This window comes from Fistularia commersonii, chromosome 29 (genome assembly GCF_037954325.1).
Source record: "Fistularia commersonii isolate RoL2024-O1a breed Wild chromosome 29, RoL_Fcom_v1.0, whole genome shotgun sequence".
In the NCBI taxonomy this organism is placed as follows: Eukaryota; Metazoa; Chordata; class Actinopteri; order Syngnathiformes; family Fistulariidae; genus Fistularia; species Fistularia commersonii.
Window position 1 is genome coordinate 11,918,409 of NC_141312.1, and position 8,932 is coordinate 11,927,340.

Below are 8,932 nucleotides of genomic sequence, written 5' to 3' on the forward strand. Positions count from 1 at the left end.
CTTGCCCATGCCGCACAAATGGAGTTGTGTGCCAACGGGATGACGGGGAAGGGAGGGCGTTCATGCTCGTCCGTTGCAAGACATTTTAGCACCTGGTTGTGCCGCCAGGTATAACGGCCTTGGGTGAGGCTGGTCTTGCATCACACTAAGATGTGCTTCAGTGTTGCTGGACTTGAGCATAGAGGGCATGTAGGGTCTTTGCCATACCACTGGTTTAGATTTGCAGGAGAAGGCAGGACATCATAGGTTACCCTGATGGTAAAGCTCGCCCATCCACTGGCTTTTCTTCGCCTGTGACACAGCTTGTGCGCGCCTTCCTTCTTCCTCTTCTCGGCGAACTTCCTGGACCACCAGTTTGCCTCTGTGGGTTGGATTGGCTTTGCTCCAGGCTGGTTTACTGGCCCCGAGCCCAAGTCCATTCCTCCCCTCCTGAACTCAGCCCACGATGTCCCTGTGTCTGAGGGCTGCCTTTGCCTGTGCAGTTGCAGCCGGCGGGGTCCACTTCCTCCCAGTTGCCAGGATGGGGGGCACTTGGGCTACAAGTGGGTCACTCGAATCCAATCTAACTTTGGCGTACTTGTACTCCTCTGCCAGACTGGAAATGGGCAGGTGTAGCATCCCTTTGCTATAGAGCCCAATGCTGCTGAAGCACCTGGGAAGGCCAAGCCACTATCTTGCATATGGGTTGACCAGTCTCTCCAGCTTTCTACCTTTGAGAGCGGAACTTCATATAGGGTTAGTGGCCACAGGAGGGTGGGAGTAGTCCATACTGCATGCACCAGAGCTTTAGCTTCCCCGAAGCGGGTTTCTGTCAATGTTCTCCAGGCCACTGGCAACCTCCTTCCTGAGCTGCTCTATTTGCTCTGTATCCTTGAGGGAGGCATCATACCAACGACCAAGACTCTTCACAGGCTTCTCAAAGACCGTTGGAATGGGTTCTTCTTCAATGTAGAGGCGGTGGTCTGACAGTTTCCCCTTCACAATGGAAATGCTTCTGTTCTTGCTCGGCTTGATATATATATGAGCTCCCCTTGAGCTCACCAGATGGCCATGCAGCCAACCAGATAGGTCACATCATAGTCAACAAGTGGCAGAAATCATTACTTGAAGTGTCAAGAGTCAGGGCTGGAGCCAATGGAGAGAGTGAACATCATCTATTGACTGCTAATTTGAGACCCAAATTCAGAATGGTGCCCACTGAGAATGGAAGTAGAAAACATTTTTATATCGCTAAGCTCAAAAGACGTGAGATGAAACAGGACTTGATTCTGGAATTACAGAATTGCTTCCCGACCCTTACATTGGTTGACCAAGATGATGTTGCCCTGAACTGGGACAAGATCAAGACTGCATACACTCATACAGCAGAAAGTGTTGCTTGAAAGATGAAAAATTAAGAATGGCTAGGACCTGGAACTTGTTAGATGATAGATGACTGGGAGAATCTGAAGGAAAAGCTGTTGAACATCAGGACCCAAAGGATACAAGAACAAACATTTGTATGGTGCAGGATTAAGAACAGAGAATAGAATGGGGCAAGAGCTGACAAATGTGCCTTCATTGAAGGCATTCTTGCCTAAGAAACACAACTAACTGCTGCTTAAAGAATGTATTCTGGTTAGGGAGAGAAATAAGCATGGTTTACTAATCGGCTGTACAGACACACACAAAATAAGGTTGTATTATAATTAAGGTGCGCAAATGAAAACTTGCTCCAGACGCAACACATACCATGTTCTGTAATCACTCCATCGGCAAACTTCATATTGCCTCAGAAACTTGTAACAGTTCTCGCAAAATAATCAGCCTTGCAAATTTCATGTGCATTAAATCATCCATAAAGAGTTTTTCTTTCTGTCATAACGGCAGACAGATACTACAACCATGTCAGTGACTTTTACATGGTGTTTTTGTTTCTCTTCACTTTGATGTTTCTCTCTTGTGTGCCCCCCCCTTCCCTTGCCTTCTCCGTTCTGTCGTTCTTTTCTGCAGAGTGGAGGAGGGAGCTTGAAAAGATGCTCCCTGTCCTCACTGACGCAGCTTCTACAAGTTGCTTTCCAATTCACAACATCATTATGTATCAATTATTCATAGGCACTGAAATAAAGCAGTTTGCCACTTCTATCTCTTCTATAAGGAGTAAAGTAAGAATAGTAAATGAAAAGGCACAACAGTGGCGCCAACTTCAGTGTGAGCGCAATTAAAAATATCGCTTCCAGGTCACTCCCTTAAAGGGCTCAATGTTCATCAATTTACGTTGTCTTTGAATGACTAATAGAATGGATTATGATCAATGTAAAAACCTCTGCACTTGGAAAAGGTGAGTGCCACAGCTTTTTTAGATGCATAGAATACATATGCATACTTCTTGACTGAACCTGGGCATTGTTTAGTCTTAGTTTCAGGACGAAGGACATTGGGAATAATTTAAAGCAAAACATACTCAGATTTAAACACAATCCCTGTTTCATATGTTTCTCTCTCTATCTTTGTATATATACGGTATACATCCATCCTGTCACGATTTTGCCTCCAGGCATAGCTGCTACATCACGGGATACACAATTGCATTCATCACAGGTTGCATGGCTACCACTTGTTCCCGGTAATTAGGGAGGGCTTAAAAGAAAATAGCTCCAACCACACCAGTTGTCAGGTTGTGTCCACACTGCTACCGTCACTCGGGTCACTCTGAGTTTCTGGACTTTGGAGTTTGTGTTGGGGATAACCCCTCATCCTCTCACTTAACTCCTCTGTATGGGGAGAGGGGCTATTTCTCCCCTGTATGCCTTCCTTTCCACTGTGTCCATACCCCCTTTTGCCCATTGTTCTGGGTTTGTTTGTGGGTACAGTTAGGGCAGTTGGATTTTATGAGTGCAGCTCAGTATTCTACATTGTCCAAGGGGAAGCAGGAAAAGAAGAGTATGCTGTTCAAACCAGATTGGAAAGCTTTTTGATTGTGGAGAGATGAAGCAAAGAGAAGGGAAAGACAAAGAGTTAAAAATTCCAGCCATGATGACGATCACAAAAATCCAAGGTGTGTTCACCCCAGCAACACTAAATCTGACTCTATCACCTCTATGATGCAAGGGCCACAAGAAACGCGCAGTGTGTTCCTAGTACGCCTGACTTCGGCCTTCGATGTTCATAGCGGTCTAACCAAACCCAACCCCATGGCCGTTGAACCGCTCATCTCGTACGAAGTTCATCTGAAAGAGCATTTCCTGAGCCCAATGAGGCATTACCTGGAAGACCTGCCCACTGTCAAGTATCCTGCAGCATGCAGAACATACAGAAGAACAACTCCAGAGGACGGAAGATGACAAGAAGCAAACAAGACAAAGGAAGCTGTAAGATGTGCAACTTACCATGTTTGCTGCATGCAGGCCGCCTTTACAGTATTACCAACACCATCCAGGCAGGGTTGGGAGCAGGAGGGGGAGAGGATGTGGGTGAGGCAGTTTCAAGGGAGCCATTATTGTGGGAAGCGTGGGTACTGGCAGGCGGAATGTCTGGAGAAATTGGGGAGGCCAGCCTTCCCAGGATCAAGCTGATGGGAAAGGGGAGCTGTGGAGGAGCAGACTCCGGATGAGGACCATCATCTTTCGGAGACGCGGGTAGTACACCCTACACTTACTCAATCAGGTAAAACATTTTCACAAGTTTACTATGTATTTTAGTACAGGTGGCTATAAGAAATTTCTAGAATTAACACCAAAAGTTTCCAATTATCCAATTAAGGTTCTTGTGGATTCGGGGGGGTACTTATTCGATTTTACGAGCAGACGTTCTGCCACAACACCCAAACACAAATGTGTGAGGACGTGTAAAAATAAGATCTAGTGGAGTTCCAATAAGAGAAAATTGTTCATTGCCCTTAAAGTGTGAATTAGATGGTCAGATGGTAGAGCATTCCTTTTGGTGTCATAATATTGTCCTTTGAACAATTTGATGGATTTGTTGTGCAGCTTTGGCGTTACATTCTACTCTGGATGGTATCAGGGTGTTGAAAGAGACTCAATAACCCTGGTGTCAGATGGTTAAATCTGATCTAAACATAACCTTGTATGTCTATGAGTGGAAATTAGAAGCGCACAGGGAGGCCAGCGATCTTATTTGCTTTGCTCACATACACAGCATTGCAGCTGATAGCTACAGTGGGGTAAAAAAGTATTTAGTCAGCCACCAATCTTGCAAGTTCTCCCACTCAAAAAGATGAGAGAGGCCTGTAATTTTCATCATAAGTAGACTTCAACGATGAGACAGAATGCGAAAAAAAAATCCAGAAAATCACATTGTCTGATTTTTAAAGAATTTATTTGCAGATTATGGTGGAAAATAAGAATTTGGTCAAGAACAAAGGTTAATCTTAACTCTTTGTTATTTACTCTTTGTTGGCAATGACAGAGGTCAAATGTTTTCTGTGAGTCCTCACAAGGTTTTCACACACTGTTGCTGGTATTTTGGCCTATTCCTCCATGTAGATCTCTTCTAGAGCAGAGATATTTTGGGGGCTGTGACTGGGCAACACAGATATTCAACTCCCACCAAAGATTTTCCAAGGGATTGTGATCTGAAGACTGGCTAGGCCAGGGGTTGGCAATCTTTAACACCCAAACAGCCATTTGAACTAGGTTTCCATGGAAAAGAAAACTCTGGGAGCCGCAAATAATTTTTGACATCTAAAATAAAGGTACCACTGTCTATATTGCTTTTTATTACCTTTACACTTTGTCTAAACAAGTAATGGAGCCTCAGGGCAGCACTGGCCCGGGTCTCCCCAAGCTTGGCTTGGGGGGCCATGAATTTGTAATTCATTTTCCCAAACCACTTGGAGCCGCAGTGTATGGATGAAAGAGCAGCATGCGGCTCAGAAGCCACTGGTTTCTGACCCCTGGGCTAGGCCACTGCAGGACCTTGAAATGCTTCTTACGAAGCCATTTGTGACAGAAGGTTTTCACTCAAAATCTCACTATACATGGCACTGTTCATTCTTTCCTTTACACGGATCAGTCCTCCTGGTCCGTTGGAAAAAAATATAGCCCCAAAGCATAATGTTTCCACCCCCATGCTTCACAGTAGGTATGGTGTTATTTTGATGCAACTCAGCATTCTTTCTCCTCCAAACACAACTGGTTGAGTTCTTTACCAAAAGGTTCCATTTTGGTTTAATCTGACCATACAGTAGGACATTCTCCTAATCCTCTTCTGGATCATCCAAATGCTCTGTAGCAAACTTCAGACGGGCCTGAACATGTACTGGCTTAAGTAGGGGGACACATCTGGCACTAGTGGATTTGAGTTCCTGGCAGCATAGTCTGTTACTGGCGGTAGCCTTTGTTACTTTGGTCCCCGCTCTCTGCAGGTAATTCAATAAGTCCCCCTGCCTGATTCTGAGATTTTTGCTCACTGTTCTTGTGAACATTTTAATACCACGGGATGAGATCTTGCATGGAGCCCCAGATTGATCGACATTATCAGTGGTCTTGTATGTCTTCCATTTTCTAATTATTGCTCCCACAGTTGATTTCTTCACACCAAGTTGCTCACCTATTGTAGATTCAGTGTTCCCAACCTGGTGCAGGTCTATCGTTTTGTTTCTGGTGTCCTTTGACACTTCTTTGGTCTTGGCCATTGTGGACTTTGGAGTGTGGCTGTTTGAGGTTGTTGACAGGTGTCTTTTATTCTGATAACTAGTTCAAACAGGTGCCAATAATACAGGTAACGTACGGAGGACTAAGGCGCCGCTTACAAAAGAAATTACAGGTCTGTGAGAGACAGAAATCTTGCTTGTTTGTAGGTGACCAAAAACTTATTTTCTACCATAATTTGCAAATACATTCTTTAAAAATCAGATAATGGTATTTTCTGGATTTTTTTTCACATTTTGTGTCTCATGGTTGAAGTGTACCTATGATGAAAATTACAGTTCTTTTTAAGTGGGAGAACTTGCACAATTGGTGGCTTACTAAATACTTTTTTGCCCCACTGTATATGAATGACCAGTCCCTACATTGCACATCTAATGCCAATCAAAGGCCAGACAGGGAATAGGAGAAGAAATGGTATGGTGAAAGAAAGGCAGAGGAAGTGTTTATGAAACATGTGTCTTGGACAGAAAAGGTAGCTGCCGTGAGTTTGTCCCTTTCTCCATCTCAGGAAAAGGTTTGGTGTAAACCGACCCCCCACTTATTGTTAACTAAGCCAGCAGATTGTTAGTGGCGAGAGTTGGGTCTGTGGTTGCGTAGCTGCTCTGCCTTGGGGACTTTGAGCCGGCTGCAGGGGATTCCAGTGTAGAGTATAGCACTATAGGAAATGTGTATTGATTGATGTTGGACAACACTGTGTTGGTCCAAAGGTCCGCAGAGCTCATTGAGGAACAGGGAAAATGCATTGATCTGTTCGCATTGGTAGGAACAGAACATAGCCTGGAGTTGTCTGAGGACCCGCCTACTTTGTGGGCCTCTCATAAGTATGATGTAGGGCTCATGAAAGGAGTTGAGCCCACGATATGGCACCTCAAGTCTGAATTTAGGCCACGTTTAAAACAGTACCCCCTAAAGAAAGAAGCAATTTATTGCATCATGCTAGTATTCGTGTCATTGCTAAAATCTGGTATTATTCTACCGTGTGACTCTCCTATCCGCACCCCTAATTTTCCAGTTAAAAAGTTTTGAGAGGAAGGTCTGTTACTCTGGCTGTTACTTTTGTTGTGACTACTACATTTGTAGCTGTTGTATTCATGTTTGCATTTAGTGTTTTTATTTATGTTGTGGCTTTTATGTTTGTTGCGTCATGATTTTGGAGGGTCCTGATCCAAATGCAAGAACACTCTGAGGAGGTAAAGCATTCTAAGGGGTTTATATACAAAGGAAGGAGTCTCAGGACCTTGCAAGGAAAGGTAAGTTGTAGACTTCTGGGCTTTGGAGAGATTGGCGTCTCACGAACCAACAAGGAAAGGCGATCAGACTCACGGGAGTCTCAGAAACTAGGAACTTGCGAGGAAAGGCAATCTGAGTCATGGGAGTCTCAGGAACTAGTACCTTGCGAAGAAAGGCAAGATGTAGAATTCTGGAACAAGGACTGCCGCAATGCAGAGGTGCCACCCCAGGAAAGGTGTCCATGTGGCAATACCCACTTCAGACAACAATCTGGCCATGATGGGTCGGCAGCAGGCACCTCCTAAGCTCAGGCGTACGAAGCCCAAAGATCTGCAGTGTGCACTGCACACTTGCCAGAGTTCACCTTCCTGCAGGGCTGCTACTTGACGAGAGCCTTTGGTGGTGAACTGCAAAAACTGATAACCCCGGATTCCAACAGTGAGCCTTCAACGCCACCGAGAAATGATTAGTTAACATAAGTGAGGTTGGAAATGTTTGCCTAAATATTATGTAATTGCCATTTACTGCCATCTTTGTGGACATGAATAATAATTAGCCTGTGGGAAGATGATATAAAATTCAAGATAAAAATTCACAACACATAAGTGATAAATATATGGTGAAAATCCTTGGAAAAGTATCTATAAGGTTCAGGCTAGATCAGACCTGGGAATTTTATTGCCCATCCACCCCGTTTTGCTTTTTTATCTGGCCCACCTAATTATTTTCTTTGAATATTTTATGAAGAATTTTCAATCAATTTTGAATACAGAAACTCCTTATTTTTTTCTTTTGTTTAATTTTGTATGGAAAATAATGTCCTTACACTTAAATGATCATTAATGCTTTAAAGTTGAAATAAAGTGCCCAAAAAAATTTATATTTTGCAATTTTAAATTGCAATTTTCATTTTGTTCAATTCGTTGATACCAGGTTGGTCAGTGCATAAAAAAGAAATAAGAAATGTGGCCCGCCAGCCAAAATAATTGCTCACCCTAGGGTTAGAAGCAAAATAATGAAGTTATTACAATTATCAAAGTGCAAGTAACTGAGAGCTATGTGTGATATTAATGAGGCAAGTCTCCTGTTTTTCCTCTGTATAATTCACTCCTCGAAAGACTGAACCTAGTAGTCCAACCAATTTAAACATAATGTGATAATGAGGAGCTCTTCATAAAATGAATTTAAGTCCCATCTCAGCACCCACCCCACTGTATGGCACTGCATCTACTGTATATTATATTGCCATACAGTGGGGTAAAAAAGTATCGTCAGCCACCAATTGTGTGAGTTCTCCCACTTGAAATGATGAGAGAGGCCTGTAATTTTCATCATAAGTACACTTCAACAATGAGAGACAGAATGTGAAAAAAAAATCCAGAAAATCATTGTCTGATTTTTAAATAATTTATTTACAGATTATGGTGGAAAATAAGTATTTAGTGAAGAACAAAGGTTAATTTCAAATCTTTATCGTATACCCTTTGTTGGCAATGACAAATGTCAAACATTTTCTGTAAGTCTTCACAAGGTTTTCACACACTGTTGCTTGTATTTTGGCCCATTCCCCCATGCAGATCTCTTCTGGAGCAGTGATGTTTTGGGGCTGTCACTGGCCAAACAGATTTTCAATTCCCTTCAAAGATTATCTATGGGATTGGGATCTGGTGACTGGCTAGGCCACTGCAGGACCTTGAAATGCTTCCTATGAAGCCACTCCTTCGTTGCCCAGGGTGTGTTTGGGATCATTGTCATGCTGAGAGATTCAGCCATGATTCATCTTCAATGCCCTTGCTGATAGAAGGAAGTTTGCACTCAAAATCTCACAATACATGGCCCTGTTCATTCTTTCCTTTACACAGATCAAATCTCCTGGTCCTTTGGAGAAAAACAGCCCCAAAGTATAATGTTTCCACCCCCATGCTTCACAGTAGGAATGGTGTTATTTGGATGCAACTCAGCATTCTTCTCCTCCAAACACAAGTTGAGTTTTTACCAAAAAGGTTCTGACAACATTATCAGTGGTCTTGTACGTCTTCCATTTTCTATTA

The 8,932-nt window shown here is 43.2% G+C and overlaps 1 pseudogene; it reads right to left on the reverse strand.

Moving 5' to 3' along the window:
- Positions 1-435: 435 nt before the first annotated feature.
- On the reverse strand, positions 436-7,159 carry LOC147217003 (uncharacterized; annotated as a pseudogene).
- Between the last annotated feature and the right edge of the window lie 1,773 nt (positions 7,160-8,932).